At 39.2% G+C, this 15,510-nt stretch overlaps 1 pseudogene; it reads right to left on the bottom strand.

Moving 5' to 3' along the window:
- Positions 1–4,196: 4,196 nt before the first annotated feature.
- LOC101837030 lies at positions 4,197–10,366 on the bottom strand (annotated as a pseudogene).
- Positions 10,367–15,510: the final 5,144 nt, after the last annotated feature.

Genomic DNA, 15,510 nt, shown 5'->3' with positions numbered 1-15,510 from the left:
CTACTACAACTGAGCATTTGCCCACTGAACTTGTCTAGTTTTGTACTATTGATTCCTATTAAAGGCCAAGAAAGGAGGCAGTGTGGAATTAAGAAACTGGAAAAGAAAAGGAGATAAAGGACTACAGTAAGACTGTGAACTTAAAGCACTATATGTTGTATTACAGGGCAGCTGGAAGTTTGTAGCTAGTTCTCAACACCCTCATTCTTCTGAACTGGGAAACCAGTGGCTAGCTTTAGTTCTTCCATATCTTCTCACTATTCTCCCCTCCACTGCAGAAAATCCTACTGTTTGTTTACAATCCAGAGTTTTAAAGAGACTGAACTAAAATTGGCTGCTTCTGGGACATCCCTGCCAATGGATAGGATCCAAATTGGCCCTGCCATGAGAGGCAGCTATGCCCACATAAGGATATTTTGGCTTTGTGCTTCTGCCGTCTTGTTGCCAGGCAGACGATCATCCAGGAGTAGGAAAATCCAGCCAGGGCAAATGTTTACATCAAGAGCGGTCAGCTGAAGGGAAGACTATCGCAACATCATGTTAGGTCCTCATGAGAAGCACTTAGCAACGCTGGAAAAAAATCATTTTAACCTCTTAGCAACTATTTCATCAACAGTGACCAGAGTCCACATACTTTTTTTTCTGACCATGGAAATATATATATATATATATATATATCTTTCCTGGGTATACAGGAGAACTTTCTGATGTATAATAGAAAATTAATTGCAGCTTCTTGAATGATATAGTTCTGGAAAAAGTATAATTTCTCAGGCTCTAGAACAGCATTCTCCTTCAGGTATTTGTCAGGAGCTCACATGCTTCCTGAAGACAGGAAGACAGGGTATGTGTACAAAAATCACGTGTCAAACCATGTGTGTTAAACTGACATACATGCAGTATTTACGCAAAGATGTCTTTATCTAGACATTGCAGAATAGCTTCTTAGCTAAGCAGCAGCTATTATAGCGGGAGAGCAAATCAGATTCATCGACTGTGGCTGTTGAAGTGGAGGAGCCACACAGATGGAACGAAGCAGAGACAATTTGCTTTGGCTCCGCGAACCTTTATAACAACAGATATTTTCAGCTCCTTTTTCGTGTGTGGTGTGTGTTTCTGCCTCACTGTGAAGTCAATGCGCATTGTCTCTCATCAGCTTTGCCGCCTTTTGCTTCTGGGCCCGTTTCAGCATTTCTCTGACCTTTCAGATTCCTGAGATCTTAAAGATGATGGGCAGGTAGAAAACATCGAACACCATGGAAGTCTTTCCTCACAGAAAGGAAATTTTATGATTTGGATCTACAAGTGGAAGGAAGTTGCTAGTTAAAGGTAAATACCTAAATTCAATGGACTCATACAAATCCCAGTTCCATTAATCAGAATAAACATTTTCTGCGACATAGATTGCATTAATACAATGAGCTTAACTTTATGCATCATTCATATGAGCCTGCCACAAGCTGACTACTTTGTTCTCACTGTCTTGAATTTCCATGTAATACCAAGAATTGCTGTTTTCCTTTCGAGGGCCTAGTTAATTGAGTTACAATGTCAGCGTGGAATGAAATAAGTAGCATACTGATTTCATCAAGTATGCTAGCTGTCTTTCTAACTACAATTATTCAGTAGAATTGACCTTTGACCAAGGAACTAACACTATACAATCTAAATTGCACAGAATTTCAAAATTATTCATCATAGGCAATATATGATTGACCAAATGCATTTATTGCTAGGTATTTAATTTTATTAAAATTAGTGTCAATATAATCACTTACTTGTTAATGCTTATAGTATCACTATGCTGAGTAGACTAAAGGTGAAACAATGGCAAAGTCATGTGTATGAGTACAGAGAATGGACTATGTATATCCACTGAAACATAGCTCAGCAGCAGAGTGGCAAAAGACACACAGGGGAAAAGAACATGATAGCCATAAAAAACATACTAAATGAAAGAAAACACAAACTCAAAGCACACATTATACCATGAAATTCACATGCTACCAGAAATAAAATCCACTCTTAATCTCAAATATTTTGTAATTTAGAGCACAATTGTAAAGAACATGTGGCCCCTTGCTGGATTCATGAAAAACAGATGGAAAGGTGTGATATGTTTTGTATTGGGCCTCACGTAACCCAGGCTGACTGTATTAACTGGAGGTAACCTTAAACTCCTGGCATGACTTTTTCCTCTGTGTTCTGAGTGCTGAAACAATAGGTTGCAGCACCATACTCTGCTTTGTTGGAAATATTTAAATTAAATGTTGGTGAGAGTTGTACACAAATGTACGTGCTACATGTAGAGTTACACATGCACGCACACACTCACTCACACACTCATGTTGCTGTTTGTAAACTAATGGATTCTCATGCTTATCTTATACTCTGTCTCAGTCGAATTTGTCTTGTTGTTCAGGGAAATTGGAGAATGCTTGTGTGAGAGTTTTCTTCCTCCCTAAGCTATTAGAATTTTGATGTATTTTTTTAATTGTTGTTCCTTGCATTGTCCAAAATTTTCTGCACCTACTATATCCTCTCTGGAATGTTCTTTTCTACACAGTTCTGAAGATAGCTTTTTTCAGGTGCAGCTAATCTAACCTCCTCAGAGAGATCTTTGCTGAATTTTCAAAGAAAATTCTTAGCTTCTATAGTTTTATGTCCCTGTGGTGATCTGAATAAAAATGGCCCTATACGCTCATATAGTAGGATTACTTTGTACCCTTCAATAGTGGAACTGTTCGGGAAGGATTAGGAGGCATGACCTAGTCAGAGATGTGTTGGGAGGTTTGGGGGAGGAGACTGACTTAGATATTTCAGAGCCCTACATCATTCCCAGCTAGCTCTCTGCCTTATGCTTGTGGATCAAAACATAAACTCTCAGCTTCTGCCCTCGTGCCATGCTTGCCTTCCTGCTGCCATGATTTCTACAATGGTAGTCACAGACTCATCCTCAGAAACTGAAGGAACCAACCAGAGTCTTTTATTGATTAGTTGTCTTGGTCATGGTTCTTATCACAATAGAAATGTAACTTAGTCATTCCCTTATAAATTTCTTTCATTATTGTTTTTGATTTTATCCATTCTGATGGGTGTGAAACGTTATCTCAGAGGTTTTTTTGATTTGCATTTCCCTGTTGAGCACTTTCTCAAGTGTCTCTCAGCCATTTTAGACTACTCTATTGAGAATTCTCTATTTAGTTCTGTAGCCCACTTTTTAATTGGATTATTTGCTGTTTTTGAAACTAGCTTCTTGAGTTCTTTATAAATTTTGGAGATCAGCCCTCTGTCAGATATGGGGTTGGTGAATATATTTTCTCATCCTGTGGGCTGTCATTTTCTCTTGCTGAGTGTGTCCTTTACCTTGCAGAAGCTCCTCAGTTTCAGGAGGTCCCATTTATTAATTGTTAATCTCAGTGTCTGTGCTGCTGGTGTTATGCTCAGGAAGCAATCTCCTGTTATTTCAAGGGTACTGTCCCACTTTCTCTTCTAAGAAGTTCAGTGTGGCTGGATTGATGTTGAGACCTTTGATCCATTTGGACTTAACATTTAACCTGAATTAAATTCTTTCATGTATATGTGTATTGAGATCTATAGGTATATATCAGTATATTCCTTGATAAAATATAAGCATACCTATATACATATAAACACAAATAAATATATACACACACGTACACACACACACACACATATATATCACCATTCTTACTACTATGTGGGTATTTAATATTTTGTGATTAATTAGTATATGACTCTTTCCCATAACAAGCCATGGGAAATTAGGAAAATTCTGGCTACTTTAAGTGATTCAATAACCTAGTTGTTCCTATAATTTCTAGATCATGAATTGGCTTGCTTCATCTGGCATATACCAATACTCCTGGGAGTATTGTGAGGTAGTGTGTCATTCTTGGAATCTCTGCAGAGAGAAAAGTTTCAGAATCTATCAGGGTCACCTGATGCTTGCAAACTGTACCTCCTGAAATCTTATGTGTTTATGCTACAAATGGAGACTGTAGATTTATTTACTGACCTTAAATTTCCAGTTGCTAAATATTGTTTTTGGACATCCCATCAAACACTTTTAAAATCCTATTTTTACAATTGAATCAGACCTCCCAGTGTGCAAAGAATAATACAGAATTAATGTACAGTAAACTATGGCCTAAATAATGAGGCTTTCTTCAAACCTAATCGTCCTCCTTATCAGGAAGTAGCTTAAGCTCTGGAAAAATCTCACTCATTACATAATCTGACAAAATAGTATAATATAGTTTTAATAGCAGCAGTTAATACATTAAACATATGTTTTCTTCAATAATTACTAATTTTTACATTTCTCACTACTAATTATGGTATTAAATTGTTCACTCTTTAATTTGTTCTGTCATAAGTTTTTATTTATTCCATCCTGAATGGTTACAGAGCTGAGATTTCTGCACTTCTCACATTAGCTTAGCATCATTGATATAAAGCTGCAATGTGTTGCAATGGTTTATTATCATATTATTTTTGGTGGTTTAATTTTCCTGTGAAGATTGCTTCAATTTAGCCATTCCAGATGTGAAATAGCTTCAATGGATATGTAAAAATCTTATCAAGACTGCTTTTATATCATTTCAGCATCATTTTGATAAGTGCCAGTGGCAAATATAAACCTTTCCCAGCAGACAAAGAATAATTTCCCTAATCTGGTAAAACCAACATCATGGTAGTAGAAAGCTGCCATGGGAGGGGTCCCAAGACACCAAGGAAATATTTGCATTGAAATAAGTAACTGTTGGTTATTTTTAATGGGTAAATACATATATGAAACACCTGTGTCTCTATACCTAGCAATATGTGATTTGTGGGGAATATAGTAGCTGTCTACTTTCTTGTGGCTGTAAAGTTGCACATATTCAATACTTTTAACTTGGTGAAGTGATGAAATTGTCCACACGCAATCAAACTCATTAGTCTTTCAGTCACTTCACATAATTATTTACTGTGTGGTGAATAGAGCTATGATTTACCCTGCTAAACAATTTTAAGTATGCTTAGGTATTATTATTATCCTCCCTCTGCTATGTGCCTAAGCTGTAAGCTGTTTTTCTGTTCCTTATAACTGATACCCCTTACACCTTGAACAACCTCTCCTATGGCTCAATTGTCATGGCTCTGGGTAACCAATATCTGCCTTTTGCTTCCACAATTTAGTTTTTCTATATAAAATAAGGTTATAAATTGCTTGTCTTTCCTTATCTGACTGATTATACTTAGTAAACATAATATACTTCAAATTTACTCATGTGTGAAGTAAAAAGTTGTCCTTCCTTTTAATAAACAAATACCAGTCACATATGTATATGAGTGTATTATCTGGTCCATCAGACTTATCCAGTCTGTGCTTGAGAGGAGGAGTGTGGATTGAGAAAAGAAATAGGCAAGAGATAAGAGATAGAGTTGGGAGGGCACTCAGTAAATACTGTGATCAACCCCTAGTTTATTATTCAAAGTTCTTATACACCCCAACCAAAAAGGGGGGAATTGGCAAAAAGACTTCCTTTCCAATAATACAAGAAACGAACAGACATAATTACTTCATTAATTATCAAACATCTAGTAACCACACCTTAGATCAATATTCTGTTATCTGGCCTTGAGAATTAAGACATCTAGTAACCAAACCTTAGACGTTTAGGTCCTTGGCTTTTAATCTTGAAAGAGGTTCCAACTCTCTGACCTTAAGTCACTTTTATGGGTCCCCACAGTATACGCAAGATTAAGTATGTAAGTAGTTTATCGTTATATAAGTAATAAATATGTTACAATTTCTACTCTCCTCTCTTTGCTTAGCACTTAGGATAGCTCCATATTTTAACTACTGAGAACAAAGTTACAATGGAAAAGAAATGCAAATACCTCCTTAAGACTTTTACTTTAATTCACTTAAATAAACATACGGAGGTGGGAATGCCTAGTAGGAGTAACTACAGAGTTACTATTTCTTTTAATATCTTTTCCCTTTCTTTTTGGTTAATTATTTAAGTAATGAGTTTCAGAGCAGGAATTAGGAGAGTCTGGATTGCATCTGCATTCCCAGTACTAGTAATGACTTCCCAGAGTCAAGAAATTTCACACAGTTTGTGGTCAATCTGCCCTACATGGAGATTTTCAGGCCAGTCAGGACTGAGTATTGATAACTTGTCTCAGACAACAAGGACAACAACAACACATTAAATCTGTTGTTTGAAGTTCTTGTGCAATTCTCCGGTGAATTTAACTGGTTCTGGGCTTATATTAGCTGGAAGTCATTTTATTGATGGTTTAATCTTGTTGGTGGTTGTATGGCTACAACAGTGGCTCTCAAACTTCCTAATGCTGTGACCCCTAAATACAGTTCTTTGTGTTGTGGTGACCACAACCATAAAATTGTTTTGTTGCTACTTCATAACTGTAATTTTGTTACTCTTATGAATTTTAATATAAATATCTTGTGTTCATATCTAATATGTGACCCCCAAAGAGGTAAAACCCACAGGTTGAGAACCACTGACCTAAATTCAGTTTTCTTCATGGTTTAAATTTGGTAGGTATATCATATGTGTCTAGAAATTCACCCATTTTTTAGAGCTTCCAATTTAGTGGAATAGAGTTTTCTAAAGTATAGCCCTGAGATTTTCTATATATTATTGGCATGTCTTATAAATATCTTTCTTTTCATTTCTAATTTCATGAATTTTGGTATTCTCTCTTTTTCTTTTGATTATAATTGCTTAGGATTGGTGATCAAAGAACCAACTTTTTGAGTTTTTGTTTCTTTGCATTTTTGGTTTCTACCTAATGTCTCCAATGATTTTGATTATTTCTTTTTACCTGTTGCTTTAAGGTGTGGTTTACCCTGGTTTTTCCAAAGACTTAAGGTCAGTCATTGATTGATCAGGCTTAGATCTAAAATTTTTACACATTGTCATTTTTGTCATTTAGTCCTATAAACTTTCCTTTTAGGATTGTCTTCATTTTATGCTAAAGATTTTTGCCTTTGCTCACTTCTCTCTCTCTCTCTCTCTCTCTCTCTCTCTCTCCATATATATATATGTATATATATATATATATCATCTTTATTTCTTCAGTGAGCCAACTTTAATGTAATAGTGTAATACTTGTTTTCCATGAATTTTATGCTTTCTGTAGTCTCTACAGCTGTTAATATCTAGCAGTGTTCCATTTGTGGTCAAGTGGGATATGGGAAATCATCTAAATTTCCCTATATCTTTTGAGAGTTGTTTTATTTCTTTTTATTTCAGGGCATGAGGTTTCTTTTATTTCTAGCTCTCCTGTCTTACTTACTTTTCCTGCCTTCTCTACCTTCCTCTTCCTTCTTTCTTCCAAATTGCAGATACCAAGCAAGTAGACCTGCATACAGGCCATGAAAAGGACTGAAACTCCCCTCCCCCCCCACGACAGCTCCAGGAAGGGTCTTCTGTGCAATCTGTCAGTGAGGGTCTTGTACTTCTGTGTTACTTCATTAATCCCAATTTACTGCTGCTTCAATAGTTCAGCTGTCCTTGCTACCTCCTGGATGCTTCCACAGCTTCAGTAGAGGTTTCTGCAATCTCCATCACTGCTCTCAATAATTGGCCACAGGAAGCCAGGGTCAAATAAACAGCTCGGATGATGGAGTCAGTTGAGTGCAGGCTGGGTAGTGGATGCTGGCTGTACTCACCTAGCTCATTCACATAGACTTGCAAGAATGCCAAGGTGGGCAGGAATAAGTACGAGATGACCAGACAAAGCTTCTGGCCTATGGTACTGCTGTTGGCTCTGGCTTTATGCCTTGCAAAGCCCTGGTCTCCAAGTGTTTGAAGCTTAGTAGCACTCTCCTGCAGCCGCCTGGCAGATCTGCCACCTTCTGTTCTTCTGACTGGACAGAGGGACCAGCCTTTGGCAAATTATCACATTGCTTGTTGAGAGTGGACTGCATGTCTAGGGGCCATGGGTCATTCTCAGGCTTCAAGATCACCCACAGGCTGGGGCTGGAGAAGAGCTCCCCCAGCTAAGCCTCATTCTTCTCTGTGGTATCTTCAAGCTGTTCCTTCAGTCAGGCTAGAACTACTGGAGAATCCAGCAATCAGGCTCAGCATCATATCCAACAACTGGTCCGAGAATGCAGCTGCTTCAGGGGCACTCGCAGCCCATCAGAAGATCCTGGCCATCTGTTGCACACACCATCAGCTCATGGTATAGCTTCAGCACCTCCTTTATCTTCACATCTACTGCAGTTCCTTTTAATGAACTGAACTTCACCTGCAAGGAGGGACAGACCCGTTTCCTCATCCATTCCAGTATGGCCAACCAGTACTTTGAGGTCTACACAGCAGTTCCAGAATTCTTCATTTCTATAATATTCAGACCATCAAAGGATGGAGACAAGATCCTCTGAATGGATGGGGAACATGGCGAGGGGTGGGGGGGAGTGGGACCTGGGAAGAAGAGAGGGGGTGAAGAGGAAGGGAGTTGGTCATGGGGGAACAGGAAGTTGAGGGGGTGGGGGTAGAATAGGGGGAAGAGGGAATCATAGGTTCGAAGACAGATCAGGCACCAGAGTGACCTCGAGTGATCTAAAGGGATAACACCAATTGGCAAGCTAAGCAATAGTGGAGGGACCACCCCAAATGCCCATTCCTGATAATGAACTTGATGTCTATAACCATCCGGGAGCCTTCATCCTGTGACTGATGGAAGCCAAGGCAAACACCCACAATTAAGCACTGAACTGAACCCAAGGAACCCAGTGACAGAGAGAGAGGAGTGATGAGCAAATTGGCAAAGAATGGGCTGGCAAAACCAGCAGAGACAGCTGATCTGAACAGGGGAGAGCTCTTGGACCCCAGACCGACAGTGGGGAGGCCAGCATGGGACTGATCTGGACCCCCCAAATGTGAGTGTCAGTGAGAAGGCCTGGGCAACCTATGGGGCCCTGAGCTGTGAATCAGTGCTATCCCTGGTATACAAACTGTCTTCATGTGCCTATAGCACAAAGAGAGATGCTCTCTCAGCCTGGACTCTTAGGGGAGTGCCTGGACCCTACCAAGAGTAAAATGACAGACTCTAGATATCCCCTATGGGGAAGGATTTGGCAATAGGGTGGGAGGGAGGGGGAAGGTAAGGGCAGGAGGAGGGGAGGGAGAGGGAACTGGGATTGACATGTAAAACAAGCTATTTAAAATTAAAATAAAAAATGTTAAAAAAAATAATGTGTAGATATTACATATCATGCCATTGAGCTGCCCATATGTCAAAAAACAAATACAAAGTGTCTTGAAACAAAAATGGAAACATAAAACACCAAGACCCAGGGATAGGGTAACAATCAGTCCTAAGAGGGGAGCTCATAGAGATATCTATTTTAATTAATTAATGAAGGGGATGTTACCATAACAAGAAAATACTTCGCCCAAAGTTAGAAACAAATAATAATGGTCATGAGATAAACAAATGAAATAAAGATTAGACAATCAATAACAAAGAAAAATGAACATATAATTTGTATTTGATAAATGAACATGGACTGGCTAAATGAGATGGTTCAGTGAGAAAAGGCACCCACCACCAAGCCTCTTGATCACTGGGACTCAAATTGTAGAAGGAGAGAACTGACCTCAATTTCGGAAGGTTGTCTGGTACAGGAATACACATATATGCAAGAAGTGTTGGGAAGATACACACACAGGATCGATAAATGAAATAAAATTTAAAAAATTAATTTTGTAGATCTTCAGCTGGATTAATTAAAGAGACAAAACAGTTCAAATCAGAAAAGAAAATGGAATAGCCCATGATACCACAAATTAGATTAACTCTGATTCTCTCACGGTGGTGGGTAATATATTTGACAACTTCTTCCATCCTAGAATTATCTGCAAAGGCTAGTTTCAGTAAGGAATTGTCAACATTGCGTTGGTCTCTGGGCTTGTCTGTGGCAGATTATCTCCATTAGGGTAACTGACATGGGAAGACCTAATTCACTGTGGTGGTACCATTCCCTAGGCAAGGGTTCCTGAGCTGTGTAAAAAGACAAACAGCACAGCACAAACAAACAAACAAGTGAGCTTGCATACATGCATTTTTTATGTGTTTTTGAATGTGACTTGTTTGGAGTTCCTGCCTTGACTTCCCCCACAATGATGGACTGTAACTGGAAATGTAAGCTGAAAGAAACTTCCTCTCCTATAAATTTCTTTTCGTCTGGGTGTCACACCCCTAGAACAGAAACGAACCAGAACATTCATGTTCTCTAGCTGTGCTGACTCTTTCAGTGATTTGAGTGATGCACTGGTTGGGTTTCTTTTGTTACCTTGACACAAGTTAGAGTCATTCGGGAAAAGGATAGGTAAAGCACTTCCATCAGATTGTACAGCAAGCAAGTCTGAAGGGCGTTTTCTTCATTACTTATTGATATGAAAGGGCCCAGGTAACTGCCTGTTGTCCATCCCTAGGCAGGTGGTTCTAGTTAGAATGAAAAGGCAAGTCGAGTGAGTCAATGGGAGCAATCAAGTAAGCAGCATTCCTTCAGGGTCTTTGCTGCACTTGCTCTCCGAGGCTTAGCTTGACTTCCTTCAATGATTGACCAGGACTGGGATATGTAGACCCAAATACACCCTTTCCTCCCCAAATTGCTTTTGATAATGGACTGTATCACAGCAATAGAAAGCCAACGAAGTGGGTTGAGGCAGACATTTTTTCCTAGCGTTCTTTATCATATGTCTCGTTGTCATCCTTATCAGAAACTCTGTCTGTAATATTTCCTCGTGACTTCAGTATTGGCATTGATGACACACGGGCACTTAACTCTGTGATTTCTGCGGTGACATATTGTTTATAGTCTAACAAAGCCACTGGAGATCAAAATGCAAATGTAGCCACAAGCATAGCATCAGGCAGTGGTGATACACACCTTTAATCCCAAGACTCGGGAGGTAGAGGCAGAGGCAGACAGATCTCTATTAGTTAACAGCCACACTGAGCTACACAGAATTGATCCAGTCTAAAAGAGAAATAGCTCACACAAAGGAGATCTCAGCATTTAGGATCACACACCTTTAATGCCAGCACTAGGGAGGTGGAGACAGGAGTGATATAACTGGGCAGAGAGAGGAATGTAAGGTAGGAGGAGACAGGAACTGAAAGGAGGTTGACTGGTAGCATTGTCTCTGTTGACTCCTGGAGACAAGATCCTCATTTCAGTCTGAGGTAGCGGTAGGAGCTACTGGCTGGCTGATTTGCCTCTCTGATCTTTCTGCTTGAACACCAATATATGTCTCTGAGTTTTTATTATTTGTGTTACAGATTCCTTCTTCATTAACTTCATCTTCCATCAGATGGTTACTACCAAATTTCAGATCAGTTATCAAAACCTTCTTCCATGACCTCAGGTTTAAGTATTCTACTTTCTGATCATCTTCTGTGCTCAGGGCTGATGTCATGACTTCATAAAGATAAACATACAGTCAAGCCCAACATACCCAGTGTTGTGCCTTAAGTTTACTTAGTCTGTTTGGTACTCTTATTTTCCTTCATATCAAGCTTGGATTCACTGTAGAAATTATAAGCATCATTTTATGCACACCTTTATTTGTCTCACCTGTCTTTCTTTTAGTAACATAGGAGTTAGGATTTAAACTCAATCAGACTAATTCCAGTGTTTGCGCTTTTAATCACTACAGCATACATATATTATCTCATTTGAGTCTTAAAACACACCTGTAAAAGTAAATTTAAAAAATAGGAGCTTGTAGATAGATATTAAGTAAATATTTCAGGATCAGTAAGTGGTGGAGTAATGTTTAAACTATTTCTACTTTGTGCCTGAGCATAAGCAGCTGCACTTATAAACAGAAAAAATAACCAGCCCTGAAGTTTCATTTTATTTTAAATCCATAATTATTTCAACCAGATATCAGGTAGACCTAAACTTAGTCGAGGTTATTTTTGCCAATACTATTCTCTCTGCATCCTTTCAAGACTCAACTTTTCTTTCTCAATTTCTTCTAATAGTCTTCATTCACAGTGCTCTGAGGTTATACAAGTGACCAGTCACAGTTTTCTTCAGTGTCCTGTCACCATGTCAACCAACAAATCTGCCCTCATCGTCACAAGTTTGACCTTCTGTCTCCCTAAGGTGAGTCTGCTGACTATGGTTCCTGCACATCTGCACATCCAAGTACTGCAGTACCCACCTCATCCGAGACTCCCCAAGCCCACATGGCACCACTAAGCCTTCCTTTGCACCGATTTATCTCTAATCCTGTCATTCTTCTCATTAGAAGCAGAATAAAAGCACTCTGGTCATTAATGTCTCCGTGAGCTACTTGTATTTCTCTGCTCATTGTTTACAATACAATCCTTCAGAAAAGTTATTGATACTCACGGCTTCTCTATTTTATCTCAGTATTTTTCTTCTGTTCTCACAGGAAATAGATTTCACCTCTGTGACTCCACTGAAAGCAGTTTCTTCCTTAAACATGACTCCTTCTGTTAGTTTCAAGAACAGGATCTGCCTTAGTTCTGTTTGCACCTGTTTGGCCACTCCTAAATATCATGGTACTTGAGGCCCCCCTATGTCACATATCGTTATGTGTGCTCTGTCCTTCAAAACATGATGCAGTCGCAAGGCTTCAAAACTCCCACACTTCTTCCAGCCCCACTCAAGAAGTTTGTACTCTTTGTTTCCTTTTTCTTTCTCATTTTGCACCCACAGACAACAGTCTTGTGGAGAGCCTATTGGCTCTACTTTAAACACGGGATGAAAATTTAACATTTTATCCCCTTTTCTGTGCTTCATCTTTCTCACTCTACCTAAGGCCGGCAGAATCTCTTGCCTGAACTGTTTCTATAGCCTTCAGTGGCTTGACTGTGCTGTCTTTGTCCTTTTACTACCCATTTCTATTTCCAAAAAGACATTTTGTGAGTATTAGTTACAGATGAACAAAAAATGAATGAACATTTTTTCCTGTCTTTCAGGACAATTTTTGGTTTGAGAGAAATATAAGGATTCAAGTAATAGTTATCAGAAAAAGAACTTCTGTAATGTCATGTATGTACACAACTCTGTAGAGTGGGGCAATGCTTTTTTAATGCAGTTGCAGACAGCCTCAAATTAAATAAATTTGTACTGATTTGTGGAAGGCGATGATGATTCTTTGAATTATTTTCTCAGTTTTACACTCCTTTACTCACAATATGGGTGTTGGCAAAGACACTCTACTGGTATTTGCACACAAACAGAGCTACACCTCGTCTCCTTCCTCTTAGTAGACTCAGGACTCTTCCTGCTTCAGATATTTATTGATCCTACTGATGACTGAATGATAGCAATTTTTATTGTGACCAGAACAAATTATTTAATCTTAGATATTTTATACTAACTCAAAAATTCTTATAAAAGACACATAAAAATGCTGCTTTCCTGTAAGATGCACTCTCTTTATGGAGTTGGAGGGTGTGTACAAATCTTGAAAATGGTGCCTGCTTATTGTCATGCAATTTTGTGTTCATCCCCCAAACTTTACTGGAATGAAAGTGATTAAGTGCTTGTGTCACAGAAATATAGTCTAAATCACAGAAAATTTAGCCATTCTTGAATTCTAACACTTGATTTTCAATGAATTATCTAGAAAGTATCTCTGTTCCAGTCGAGACAGATGATTAGGCAGTGACACCAGAGTTTTAAAAATTGTTGACTGTTGGGGAACTGCTGTTATTTGTCAATAAAGCACTGTTGGCCAATAGCGAACCAAGATAGGAGGGACTAGGAGTCCAGAAGGACTCTGGGAAAGAGAAACACAGGAGAAACTCAGGAGTCAAGATGTAACGCCATGGGGTAGGAAGCCCGGAACTATTCTCCGGTAAGAGAAATACTTAGATTAACAATTATGGGGTAATTACTTAAGTCAGAGCTAGCCAGTAAGAAACAAGCAAGGCCAACAGCTTCATAATTAATATAGCCTCCTGTGTGTTTATTTGGGACTGATGCGGCTCTAGAACCAGGCTGGTGGGAATGCTTCTCTCAAGGAAAAGGCTTCCCTTTACAGTTGGCATCAGAGGATTTACTCTTCTCCTACAAGATATGAGAATAATTTATGATTTCTAAATTTGTATTAATTTTTTTCAGAATAACACAGTTGTATTGGCAGGAACATACTGTTTTTGACGCAAAGGATGTAGGTCTGGTTCTTTGTTCCAAGATGCATTGTCAAACTATGAGTATGCAATATTTTGGAGGCTTTGTTATTGGGACAGCAGTACTGTGTGTGGGAGGGATAGGAGGACAGAGGTAAAAGAGGGTTGGGGTAAAAGTTAGCAGACTTCACAGAAAGCATTATACACATGTATGACATTTTCAAGCATTAAGTTTGATTAACACAATATAATCGTAGTCTGAACCTTACATAGATAGCAATGGATGTATAGCAGCAGATTGCTGATTTGGTCCCTGCTACATGTGAGGAACGCAGTAGAGAGCGCAGAAAATCCTGCTCTGGTGCAGCTCACATTGTAGAGCTAGACTCAACAAATCTCCCTGTGAGGTCCCTGGGGCTCTGTCTATTCTTCCTGTACCCCCAGTGGCACACTAACATGAACATGCTATTTTAATTTCTATTGATGTAAGCTGCCATACTGAAGATCATTGGGGAGGACAGTACTTGAGGGACATTAAGTCTAGTACAAAATCAGTGTCCAGAGAGCATGATGTGCTCTTTAGGTACATGTTTCTCTCTTCTTCACAGCTATTGTGATTTATGTCCCACTTCCCACAGGAAAAGCAAGCTAAAACCTGTGCTACATCCTACAGTAAGAACAAGGTAAAGTGTGTCACACTTCCTACAGTAAGAGCAAGGTAAAACATGTCTCACTTCCTACAGTAAGAACAAGGTAAAGAGTGTCCCACTTCCTACAGTAAGAACAAGGTAAAGTGTGCCCCATTTCCTACAGTAGGAACGAGGTAAAGAGTGTCCCACTTCCTACAGTAAGAACAAGGTAAAGCATGTCCCACTTCCTACAGTAGGAACAAGGTAAAGAGTGTCCCACTTCCTACAGTAAGAATAAGGTAAAGCGTGCCCCATTTCCTACAGTAAGAACAAGGTAAAGAGTGTCCCACTTCCTACAGTAAGAACAAGGTAAAGTGTGCCCCATTTCCTACAGTAGGAACGAGGTAAAGAGTGTCCCACTTCCTACAGTAAGAACAAGGTAAAGCATGTCCCACTTCCTACAGTAAGAACAAGGTAAAGAGTGTCCCACTTCTTACAGTAAGAACGAGGTAAAGAGTGTCCCACTTCCTACAGTAAGAATAAGATAAAGTGTGCCCCATTTCCTACAGTAAGAACAAGGTAAAGAGTGTCCCACTTCCTACAGTAAGAACAAGGTAAAGAGTGTCCCACTTCCTACAGTAAGAGCAGGGTAAAACGTGTTAATTACAATTGTCTGTCCAATGACTCAGACATATTACTGACTAGCTCTCAC

Source organism: Mesocricetus auratus, unplaced genomic scaffold (genome assembly GCF_017639785.1).
Source record: "Mesocricetus auratus isolate SY011 unplaced genomic scaffold, BCM_Maur_2.0 Super-Scaffold_100020, whole genome shotgun sequence".
NCBI lineage: Eukaryota > Metazoa > Chordata > Mammalia > Rodentia > Cricetidae > Mesocricetus > Mesocricetus auratus.
This window is presented reverse-complemented; position numbering and strand designations above follow the sequence as displayed.